A 13,734-nucleotide genomic window follows, 5' to 3' on the forward strand; every position below is an offset into this window, starting at 1 on the left:
AGGGTCAGAAGAATTGAAGTCCCAACGATCACCAAAGCTTAGCCTCTCCTTGCTAAAGCTACTATAAGCATGCCTTGAAGAACCATTATCTCCCTGAATTCAATGGAGATGCCCGATTCAAAAATGCTAAACAAGGGGAATCAAAATCACTGATACTCCTAGAGTTTCTACTTCTCCCATGATGTACTGGTGAAGAAACATCTAACATAACAAAAAGAATGCAGTCAGCATATGTTTCCAAAAACAAATACAAAAGTTGATACAATGACAACTACTCAGTATCAATGCAATGAAAAAGAGACAGGGCATCATATTACTAAATTGCTGTTGCGGTCAACGTTAACCATTATTTTATATTGCGGATGCTGTTGCGGCGACCTTGAAAATGGTTAAGATGCGGCCGTTATACACGTCGTTAATTTAATACTATGCAGGGCATAAAAATGGAAAGAAACAGTATATGGGAGATACATATTCAAAAGTATCATTGTAGTCAAGTATAAATGGAAGGATTAACGCAATGTGTTTACAAGGGTACCTGAGTGAGAAGAAGAGGAAGCAAAGAGGTGGGCTGAATTGCCACCCCCACTAACAGTGCCAGCACTTCTCAACCATTCTGGAACTAATTCCGGTTCAGTTTTTTTCATAATGGACACTGAACATGGCCGACAGGGCGGAGGGCAACCCTTCTTCTTCAACCTTCGCCAAACCTTAACCACCAAATTAATTTTTATTCAATATTCATAGACAAATGAACTCTTTACCCTGCCCCTAGTCACTTAACTAAACCAAGGTTTTAACGGGTTATTCAACAAATTGAGAAGAGCAGGAATTGTTTGATCAAGGGGAACAGAATTTGAACACAAGTTTGAATCCATTGCAACGAAAGCAAAAACAATGGCAATAATGAGGTTGTATTTCAATCAAATCTCTTCTTATATCACCATCTTTGAATAAAGATTGGATTCGCAGATTGCTTATTTTCCGGTATCAAATGACCCTCATATTTCCCAAAAAGCGACACAAAAAGAAAGATAAAAACTAATTAAACACTCATAAACCAGTTAAATAACAATTAACTTTGAGTAAGATTAAGAACCCTAGATTAAATTTCAATTATGGGTTTCCAAAGTGACAAAGAAGAAATTCCCAAGTTCTCTAGACAAATGACAAGACGGCTGATGAAAGAAAGGAGAGTCCTAACTGCTACCCTAGCCCTTCTACGATTCTGGCGATTGCCTGATTACGTAACCGTTTTTTAAAGAAGTCACCCCAATCCAGATAATGCGTTAATTTTTCCGGGAAGATAAAAAGGGGTAATTTCAATGTAAAATAATGAGAAAGAAAATGAGAGAGCTTCAGTAGGACTGGAAGTGAAGTAAGCGAGCGAAGTAATTGACGATGGATTATGTCAGTTTTTTTTCCTTTTATGGAATGGCCCAAAAAAAATTAGGGTTTTGTTTCTTTAGTTTGTTTCAAAGATGGTGGCGTAAATTTTCTCTTTTTGTTTATTTTCGGTTGTTCTGATAAAAAAGATCCAATATATTAATATATTGATTATAATTATTTCTGTTACTATATTCGGGTTGTTTTGATAAAAATTGTTAAGAAGGTGATTCGTACCTCTTTAAGATTTTGAACATGAACATAACATCTATATAGTCGATGTTTATTATTAAATAATTAAAAGTTTGAATAAATTAATTGAAAAAACTTTTTATATTAAATTTGTAAAGAAATATAAAATAAATATTAATTTATTAATTTTATTATAAAATAGACACTATACAATTATTTAATTAATTGAATGTTGAAACATGTTAACTTAATAAATAATATTTAATTTAACCTTTTAATTATAATTAATTGATATTCTAAATAATATTTTTTTAAAACAATATAATTTATTTTCAGAAACTATAAAGATATATTATTATAATTATAAAAATATGTAGAGAACCTTTGAAAAAATATTTCCCATTCTTATTAATTACAAGTTACACTATTAAATGAAATCCACACACATGCAACAACTAATCAACTAACTGCCTCTAACAACTCCAACGAATATACTTCCCTATTTCTACACTCTACCTCAAGTTGGGAACTAAATATTTTTTATTCTCAACTTGAAAACTAAGTAGCTATGATGCTGAGAACAAAGTGCTTTAGTCATCAAATCTGTCAACTAATCAATAGTATTCACATGTTTTGCTCGTATTAAACCCTTTTGAATTTTCTCTCGAAGAAAATCATAATCTATCTCGATGTGTTTGATTTATTCATGGAACACAAAATTAGAAGCTATTTGTAATGTTGCCTTGTTGTCATAAGAAAGTGTAATTGTATCTTCTCTATAGATCCTGTAAGGTATGGCTCATAAATATATCGGTAAAGAGGACAGGGGATGGAGCGGAGTGAGTGAAGCGAACATCAACTGTTCTTACAAAGAAAGTCTCGTAGAGGGGGTTACGATTATGTGGGTTGGGGGTGCGGGGGTTGTGCCCCCGCGGTACGGTACAGGGTTAATTTTGTAATTATGTACCAGGGTTTTCTATTATAAATAGAGATGTAACCTAAACCTATGAGAATTGAAAAAAAAAATTTCTAGCGCCACCTAGGCATCGAGGACGTAAGCACATTGCCGAACCTCGTTAAAATTCTTGTGTTCTTTCGTTTACTTTGCCCGATTTATCAACAATTGGTATCAGATGTCAGGAGCAAAATTCGAAGTCGCGAAATTCGATGGTCTGGGTAACTTCGGATTATGGCAAACGAGGGTGAAGGATATGTTGGCACAGCAGGGGATCCTGAAGGCTTTGCGACCTACAAAGCCAGCGTCGATGGAGGAGGAAGATTGGGAATAATTGCAACAACGAGCGGCATGAACCATACGATTATGCTTGGCGGACGAGGTTATGTATCACGTCATGCATCTATCGTCTCCAGACGAAATTTAGAGGAAGTTGGAAAGTCAGTTTATGTCCAAATCCTTAACGACAAAATTGTATCTAAAGCAGCGACTGTATGGGCTGAAGATGCAGGACGATCATGATTTGGCGCAACACGTGAATGTCTTCAATCAAATCGTTTCTAATTTGGCTCGGCTTGATGTAAAAATTAAGGATGAAGACAGAGCAATGATTTTGTTGTGTTCGTTGCCTCCCTCTTACGGACACATGGTGACTACTATTACATATGGGAAAGAGACTATCAACGTTGAGGAGATTACTGCAGTCTTGTTGGCTCATAACCAGCGGAAGCAGAATGCAGGGGAAAACTCTCAAGTCGATAGCTTATATGTCAAGGGTAATCGAGACCGTGGACGGAAGCCAGAGAAGGCAGGGTCTGGCAAGCGGAATTCCAGATCCAAATCTAGGGATAAGAAGACAATTCACTGTTACAAGTGCAAGGAGGCGGGACATATAAAGCGAGACTGTCCGAAGTTGAAAAAGCAGACTGATGAGAAGCGTGATGTTTCATCCAAGTCTGTGAACGTGGTCGAGGATGACAATTCTGATTGCAGTGAGGGTGATATGCTTTCTATTTCAACGACTTAATTGACGGATGCGTGGATTCTTGATTCTGGATGTTCTCATCACATCACGCCAAATAGGGAATGGTTTTCGACATACAGGTCGGTTAATTCTGGTTCTGTTTATTTGGGTGATGATCGATGTTGCAATATTGTTGGTATTGGTGATGTCAGAATTAAGATGTATGATGGCTCTGTTCGGACGTTGAGTGGTGTTCGACATATCCCAGATTTGAAGAAGAATTTGATTTCTTTGGGCACTTTGCACAAGAATGATTTTATCCATAAGGCTGATGAGGATAGAGAAACCATTCGGATTGTTAAAGGTGCTTTGACTGTGATGAAAGGAAAGATGACTGCAGGAAATATTTATAGATTGTTAGGGAGTACCGTTGCAGGTGGAGTTCATTCTGTTGAGTCCTGTGATGATACTATAAAACTATGGCATATGCGTCTTGCTCATCTTAGTGAACGTGGTATGACAGAATTACACAAAAGAAATCTGTTGCATGGTGTCAAAAGCTGTAAGCTCGATTTTTGCAAGTATTGTGTTCTTGGTAAACAGACTAAAGTCCGTTTCAAGAATGCGAGGCACACAACTCAAGGGATTCTTGATTATGTGCATTCTGATGTATGGGGGCCTTCCACGACATCGTCTTTGGGTGGATCTAGGTATTATGTTACTTTTATTGATGATTTTTCACGGAAAGTTTTGGGTGCATTTTTTGAAACAGAAATCTGAAGTTTTTGAGAAGTTCAAGGTGTGGAAAGCTGAGGTAAAAAACCAAACAGGACGAAAAATCAAGTGTTTGCGGTCTGACAATGGTACGGAGTACACAGATTCACAGTTCTTACACTTCTGTAAGGAGCACGGGATTAAGAGACATTTTACAGTGCGCAAGACACCACAACAGAATGGTGTTGCGGAACGGATGAACAGGTCGTTGAATGAAAGAGCCAGATGTTTGCGGTTGAATGCGGGGCTTCCCAAACACTTCTGGGCCGAGGCTGTTAACATGGCGTGTTATCTTATCAACAGATCGCCAAGGGCATCATTGGCTGGGAAAGTTACAGAAGAGGTATAGAATGGTCATGATGTTAGTTTTGATAACTTACGGATTTTTGGTTGTCCTGCTTATGTGCATGTACCTGCTGATGAGAGATCCAAACTTGATGCAAAATCGAAGGAGTGCATTTTTCTGGGTTACAAGAAAGGTGTCAAAGGATTCAAGTTCTGGGATCCAGTTGTGAAGAAAATTGTGATCAGTAGAGATGTTGTTTTTGATGAACAATCCATGTTGCAACAGAAGAAAGACATGACAGTGGTGGATTTCGAGCAGTTTCCAGTTGAGAAACCAGAAACTTCTCAACCGACTTCTGGTGGTTCCACTACGGATGATTTGCAGGATTATAGTCTCGCCAGAGATAGGGTGAGACGGATGAATATAAAGCCTCCGAGTAGATTGGGGTTTGAAGACTTGATCTCTTTTGCACTTATTGTTAGCAGTGATGATCCGGTTAATTTTCATGATGTTGTTACTAGTCAGGAAAACAACAAGTGGATGGCAGCCATGGTTGAGAAGATGGAGTCTTTGAATCACAATCGTACATGGGAGGAGTTGGTTCGCCTTCCTGAGGGTAAAAAGCCGATTGGTTGCAAATGGGTGTATAAGAAGAAACCAGCAGTAACAGAAAAAGAGGGGGAGAAGTTCAAGTTCAAGGCTAGTTTGGTAGCAAAGGGTTTTTCACAGCAGAAAGGAGTTGATTATGATGAAATTTTTTCTCCTGTGGTCAGGCACACTTCAATCTGAGCAGTACTTGCATTGGTGGCCAGTTGGGATTTACATTTAGAGCAGATTGATGTTAAAACTGCTTTTTTGCATGGTGATTTAGAGGAGCAGATCTACATGCGGCAACCTGAAGGTTTCACTCAACCTGGAAACGAGCATTTAGTTTGCAGATTGAAGAAATCTTTGTACAGGTTGAAACAGTCTCCGAGACAGTGGTATAAACGGTTTGACTCATATATGATCAAGATTGGCTAAAACCGATGTGAGTATGATTGTTGTGTCTATATTAAGAGCCTTGATGATGGTTCTTTTATTTTTCTATTACTGTATGTTGATGATATGCTGATTGCTGCGAAGAACATGGATGATGTTATCGGTTTGAAAACTTTATTGAGTCAGGAATTTGATATGAAAGATTTAGGTGATGCAAAGAAAATTCTTGGAATGGAAATTTGCAGGGACATAGACTCAAGGAGACTGTGGCTATCTCAACGGGGTTATGTTGAAAAAATGCTAGAAAGGTTTGCGATGAGCAGCGCAAAACCAGTTAGCACTCCATTGGCGAACCACTTTAAGCTCTCATCAGAACAGTGCCCTAAGACAGATAAGGAAGCTGAAGATATGGCAAAGGTTCCGTATTCTAATGCTTTTGGCTGCTTTATGTATGCAATGCTATGTACTCGTCCTGATTTAGCTCATGATGTTAGTCAAGTTTGTAAGTACATGTCTAAACCTGGTAAGAAATATTGGGAAGTAATCAAGTGGATCTTTCGATACTTAAAGGGTACTGTGGGACATGGAATTGTTTTTGGTAGTCAACGAGATAATCCTTTGGTTGTAGGATATGTGGATTCAGACTATGCAGGTGACTTGGATATTAGAAGATCTACAACAGGGTATGTTTTTACTCTTGGTGGAGGACCTATTTGTTGGAAGTCTATTGTTCAATCTGTAGTGGCACTATCTACAACTGAAGCTGAGTACATGGCAGCGGCTGAAGCTGCAAAAGAAGCTTTATGGCTCACTGGGTTTAGTGAAGGAGTTGGGTGTTCAACAAGGTGGAGTTCAGCTTCTTTGCGACAATCAAAGTGCTATTCACTTAGCTAAGAATCAGGTATATCGTGCTAGAACTAAGCACATTGATGTATGTTTTCACAAGATCAGAGAGTTGGTTGCATCTGAAGAGATTTTGTTTCAGAAGGTACACACTGATGAGAATGCCGCTGATATGTTCACCAAGCCAGTTACGACAGACAAGTACAAGCATTGCTTGGACTTGTTGAATGTTTAAAGTTGTTAAAGAACTAAGGTAACCCAACCCACATTGAATGTTTCCTAAGGGGCAGGATATTTGCTAAGGTGGAGATTTGTAAGGTATGGCTCATAAATATACCGGTAAAGAGGACAGGGGATGGAGCGGAGTGAGCGAAGCGAACATCAACTATTCTTACAAAGAAAGTCTCGTAGAGGGGATTACGATTATGTGGGTTGGGGGTGCGGGGGTTGTGCCCCCGCGGTACGGTACAGGGTTAATTTGTAATTATATACCAGGGTTTTCTATTATAAATAGAGATGTAACCTAAACCTATGAGAATTGAAAAAAAAAAATTTCTAGCGCCGCCTAGGCACCGAGGACGTAAGCACATTGCCGAACCTCGTTAAAATTCTTGTGTTCTTTTGTTTACTTTGCCCGATTTATCAACAGATCCCGAGATCCTGTAGCAAGCCCACTAGCCAGACTATCTCCGATGTAGAAGCTATTATGCTTCTGTACTCAGCCTCAGCTGATGATCTTGCAATCGTTCACCATTTTTTTTAGATTTTCAGCTTACTAAGGATTCTACTAGTTTCACACAAAAATCAGAAACTGGTCTCCTTGTCATGAGACTTTATTCGAATCATAAAAAACAGTTAGCTGGACTTTATTCGAAACGTTAAACAAAACCCCCAAATCAGACTCTATTTTTTACATACCTTACTACCCTTAGAGCTGTTTCCATGTGAGATTTCTTGGGTTCTTGCATGAATTGACTCACATGATTTACTACAAAAGTGATATCGGGTCTCGTGTGTGTTAAGTATATTAACCTCCCCACAAGCCTCCTAAAAACAAACTTGTCTTCCAACCAGTTTCTTTAACAAACTACTGTGTAACTTGATCATGCCCTGCTTTAGCCAACTTTAAACTCTGCTCAAGAGGCATTACAATAATCTTTGTTTCTCCCAATTGAGTGTCTTTAATCAACTCTAGGGCGTACTTGCTCTGATTCATCAAAATTCATTCCTTAGATCATTGAACTTTGATACCAGTAAATATCGTAGTTCACCTATATATTTCATCCTAAAATTCTAATTCAAAATTTTCTTCAAGTCTTCGATCATCTCATAGTCATCTTCAATAATCAACAAATCATCGACGTAAACCAGTAGTATCACCATCTTGCCATTATGTTTTTTGAAAAACAATGAATAGTCGTATTTTCTCTATTCATACCCAACATTAACCAAGGCTTCTGTTAGCTTAACATTCCGCTGCCGAGAGGCCTACTTGAGACCATATAACGACTTGTGCAACCTGTATACCAACCTCTCCCCTTGGCTACAAAAACCCTCAGGTAAATCTATAAAAACCTCTTTATTTAAATGACCCAAGAAGAAGGCATTAAAGACGTTCATTTGATACAATGGCCAATTAAAAGCAGCAACAAGAGCATGAATTAAACACACAATCACTATCTTCACAACATGAGAAAAAATATCACTATAGCCCAGACGGCAGTGAACTCAACCAGCCTCGTGCTTTGTCACGCATCGAGTAGGGAAATAGTTTCAGTTTCAAAGCCTTCTCCGAAACTCCTTGTTATATAAACGAATCACAAACCTCCATAAAAGCTCTTAAATGGGCTCTAGGATCTTCAGTAACACTTCCTCCATACTATCCCATAGATTGTAGCATCTGAAACATGACAGGCTTTGATTCAAAGTTCGCAACATTAATCACTGGCCTCACAATATCCAGATGCAAATCATTCAAAGTTGGTACCACATGCTCGTGAATCGGGCGATTCTGGCCATCAACATATTGATTTGGTTATCTAGCTGGAAAATCTTCATTCTCTCCATGTGGCATCGGAGGTAAAACATTGTTATTATTCCCAACTTTCATGTTTACTCGATTCAGTGAATCTTCTCTTCGACTTTGACGAAAAGTACGTTCTATCTCTGGATCAAACGACTCTAGCTCATCATCACTTCTGGACATAAACTAGCAACTAAAAACTAACAAGTACCTACAAAAGCAAATAAAAACAAAAGCAAAATAAAATTAAACTCTAAATAAAATCGATGGTCTCGACAACGACACAAAAAACTTGATTTTGTGTAAAATGCTATAGAAATAATACAAGTGCACATGTCGCAAATCTAGTAATAAAAGTGGTAGTGGTTAAGTTAAGTATTAAGGGATTCAAGTTTCAAACAAACAATAAATATGATTTCTATGCTATTAGAAATGATTAAAACATGTTGAATTACTTTATTCACTTTCATAAATCAAAGATCCAATATTTTAACAATGTTAATACTAGGTTGCCTACTTTTCAGTATGCACAATACTACTTAGCATCAACTAGGCTATCAAAAGTAGATGACAAGTTAAACGAATATATTTCTAGAAGCATTTAAAATAACCATTCATTGATTACAAATATTTATACTCATAATATAATCATCAAAGCTCATAGAAACAAAATCATAATAGCATAAAACCATAAATCCAAAATATAATCCAATACAAATTTAAGTATATTCAAACACTCCCTTTTCTCGAGGAAATGCTTGAACAGTGATCTACTGACAATCGATGCTACTCGACGAGCTCTCTTTCTGCTGCACCAATCCCTAGCAGAAGGCTTAGGCTTCCATCAGGTGAAGGAAACGGTGGCAGAGGTACTTGTGGATTTCTCTCTCAAAATTTGGTGTCTATTCATTTTGTGCTCCGTAAATGAGCAAGCTAGTACTCTATTTATAGGTGAAGAAGAAATCTGATCATCCAATGGTTTGCTACCATGTTTCGGATAGGATCCAACCCTTTGAAAGCTGCCCGTTGTCCCATTCTAAAGAATTCCACAACTTTCAGTTGAGTTATCGGATGATCCACAACATTGGGATGCTCCGTAGGATTAGAATGCCACAACATCATCAACAACTTTAATCCGATGCTACACATCATTTCGTGCTGATAGGTGTGTAAAAGTACTAATTTATCTACCCTTTTTACTTATAATTATGTTTAGATTCAAGTTAAATTTATTTTCATTATTAATATTTCATGCATAATTACATATTTTCCTTCACTGCCTAGTTGATATTATTATTTTTATTTCTTTTTGCGGAAAAGATGCTGCTGGTGTGTATTATTTTGTGCAGGTTAATGATAGTTGGATAAATCCACCTCATTAAAGATAATCATGACACAAGGAGATAATTCCTAAATGTTTGGATTTCTACGAAGAGTTTAAAGAAGGAAAGAAGTCTTAATTGCATGAGATTTAAGGATAAAAATAAAATAGATATATTTTTTTATTAAAAGAGATTTATTTCTTTTATTAAAAGAGATTTATTATCTTTTTAATTAAAAGATATTTAATAGCTCTTTTATAGGGATAAAAATTCTTCTCCTCCAAAAAAAGAGGACACACACATCTCCTATAAAAGAGAAAAGAAAACACACAAGAAATGGGGTGACTAGAGAGAGAAAAATGAGCATGATATTCTTATTCTTTATTTCTTCTTTATTTTTCTTTTCATGGGATTGAGAAATCTTTATCTTGTAATCTTTTTGCACCCAACCATGAACTAAGCTAATTTGACTTGAATTATTGAGATTTTGTGGTTGTGAGACTTTTGGATTTGTTTGAGTTCTTGATTGTATTTTTAATTCAAAGTTTGTTCATTCTTGGTTCTTTAATTGATTTCGAATGAATTGGGAGAGGATCTTGGGAGTTTATCCATTTATCTAATATCGGGAGAGTTAGATTCATGAAACGAATTACATGATCTACATTTGAACGAACGTTGGTGAAGGTTAATCCATATTAGGGTTAAGATTTGGATTTCAACGGCTAAAAGGAGCGCAAGATCAGTTGTTGTTCACCCATGGTTTAACGCAGGGTTGTATCACTAAGGAATGCAACACTAAGGAATACACAATTGGATAGTCCTTTGAAGTTAGGAATAACAAGAAGGCATTGAAGAACGCTCTACCGATCATTGATGGAAGGTACCCAGTTGCCTTGATAATTAGTTTCCACGACAACTAATTGACTCGACAGCCTGTTGCCTAGTAAATCAATGACTCAGATTTTTCAAACAGTTGTCAAACCACTAATCACGATAACCCGACCTACTCTCTCACTTGATATTATACTACTTTTATTTACTTGATCATTTATTTTATTTATTCACACTCCTACTATTACCAATTTATTTCTTTTTACAGTGCAAGAAGTTAGAATACAAAGTTTCACCAATCACTATAGAGACAATATTGTTTCTATACTATAACTTGCGACGTGTACACTTGCACTATTTGTGAAGCACTCAGATCACACAACAAGTTTTTGGCGTTGTTACCAGGGATTGGAAATAGCGACTTTGATTTTTAATTTCTTGCACCTTAATTATTAGTATTATTTTTCTTATTATTTTCATTTTTGTTTTTCTTTTATTTCGGATTCCAGGAGCTTACAAATTTTGGTTTTGCATCTGTGTATGACCAGGTCGAGACTACATCACCAGAATACCCATTTGAACCCAAAATTGAGTGAGCTTTTCATAGAAGAAGACGCGAGCAACGAGCAACAATGAGAGACCAACTAATTGATCTAATTGGCGACCCTATTACAATTGGCAACCAGATGGCCGTAAGAAACAAACCCATTTGGGACTACTTAGAGGAAGATCTCATCGGTCTCAATCCAGGAGTTATCACACCTAAAATAGAAGTCTCCTACATCGAATTAAAACCAATAATGTTTAATGTGATCAACATAATTGGTCAATTTGGTGGATTCACAACAGAAGATTCCATATAACATATCAAATCATTCCTGGAAATCTGCAATTCATTCAAGCAACAAAGAGTCCATGAGGATGTCCTAAGGCTGAGATTATTCCCTTATTCACTGAGGGATAAGGCAAAATCGTGATGGAGTAGTATCCCATCTGGATCTCTAGAATCTTGGGTGGATTTATGTTGGTGGGTGTCGAATCCAACAAATAATAATACTTGCTTTTAGAAATATAAATTTGTAGTAGCGGTAAGCAAGGTCGAATCCACAGAGATTGGGTAGACTTATTTTAATGAAAATTAAAATAAATAAAAGGGGTTTTAAAATCGAGAAGAAATCAAAAAGAAAAAAGCATTTAAAATCAACCAAGAATTTAGAGAGATTAATAATAAGAAAATATCCAACTAAAGATATAATTTCAGAATTCATTCAGAGAATTGATCATAGATGCAATGATAAAATCTTCTACTCTTCACTAAATTGGTTATGGTTATTGAGAAGCTCTAACAACCTAATCCACAAAATACGAAATATAATCAAAATCCATGATTTAAGCAATTTTAGTTATTCAAATATGAGGAAAATATCATAGAATATATGTCTAATATGCATCTTATCAAATTCCCCCACACTTAAACAAATGCTTGTCCTCAAGCATACAATAGTTCAAATTCATAACTCTTCTCAACATCAATCCTTCTTCTTCCTTTGCTTATCCTTTCACAATCAAATTTTTCATACCTTAAAGACTCAAGTCTAAACACAAGTAAGGAACGAACAATTCGTAGAAGAAACTCTCATAAACCAACACACATGAATAATCACTTCATCAATCTTTTCGAAATCAAAATTCAGTGGGATTTAATACCCTCACATTAGATTCGCTCAATACGCTCGAAGTGTTTAGGGTGTCAATAAACTCTCAAGCCAAAACATAGAAATTGTTTACCATAAGCTTGCTAACCTATCACATCCCCCCCACTAGTTAATGAATTGAATGCATAAAAACCTCAGGGTCTTAAACAGGGTGTAATGGGGCTTAGGTGAGGTTTGGTAGTAAATGAATTTGAGATGTTTTTATCGAAGGAGTCATACAAACATATCCACGTGGAACTCAATCTCAAATGTTCTCTTCAAGGCACATAACATTTTTTCTTTTGCACAATCTCTTTTTCTTCCTTTCCTATGCACGATTTTTTTTTCTTTTTCCTTTTTTTTTCAATGAACGAGATTGCAACTCGAGTCACTATATTCCAAAATCTTCCAATCTTCTCAAGATAATTTGAATTCTCATGTGAAGAAGCTCATACAATCCTCCAATTCAAGGTTCAAAAGAGGGGAAATTAACAAAAAAGATTTGATATTTGCTTGTACCATGGTTAATTTCAAACAAAAAGGCTCAGGCTCAAAATTGGCTTTCTAAGGATGATAATCAGGGTAGGCTCTTTACGGAAGCTAAAAGTGGTTTCACCTAAATGCCCTTATCGTTCTTGATGCATCCAATTCTAAAATGTGGTCTTCGACATGTATAATAAAGCAAGTTCTAGAAAAATCAACTATGTATGACAATCACTCAATCAAGAAATGGAGCATGCTGAAAATGAGTGCTCATTGACCCAAAAACTCGCAAAACGGGTAAACATGTATCAAATCCCACACATTTTTCATTTAATCAGTCATCAAGAGTAATCAACCAGTGTGTAGCAAATAAGAATTCAACTACTCAAGCTAATCCCCTATTATACTTCAACTTAATTCAATAATTCACAACAATCCAAATCATGTAAGGATAAACATAGAAAGAATCTGGAATTTCGAAAAGAAAAATCACAAAAAGAACTAAAGCATACTTGTTTTTTTTCAAAAAAAAAATTGAAGCAAAACCATGTATGAAATACTCTCCCCTACACTTAATACATACATTGTCCTCAATGTATCAAAAGTAGATGCTCAAAAACCATAAAAGAATAAGAGTAGAAAACTCCTCTAAAAATATTGAACATCAACCACGATATCTGTCACGAGATGTGGGTGAAGGTATTGTGCGTCGACTGGGTTGATTCTCGGACTGAGCGGAGATGTGGGTCGGGTGGAGCGGAGAGGACGGCTGGTGGCATGCATTCTTCTGAATAAGCACAGATAATAAAGAAAAGATAAGGCACATTTATATTTAAAAAGTTTCTTTGAATCTTGTTTCCCGAACTAGAAGTGGTGTTGAGTTTAGACGTGGGCATGTCTTATACTAAAACATCTTCTGGATAGTGAGAGACTTTAGGAATAATTATGCTTTTGTAAGACGTGCTCACGGGTTACAAAAATTCATCTTTTGACCTAAAGA

The sequence above is a fragment of the Hibiscus syriacus genome, unplaced genomic scaffold (genome assembly GCF_006381635.1).
Source record: "Hibiscus syriacus cultivar Baekdansim isolate YM2019G1 unplaced genomic scaffold, ASM638163v2 tig00110174_pilon, whole genome shotgun sequence".
NCBI lineage: Eukaryota > Viridiplantae > Streptophyta > Magnoliopsida > Malvales > Malvaceae > Hibiscus > Hibiscus syriacus.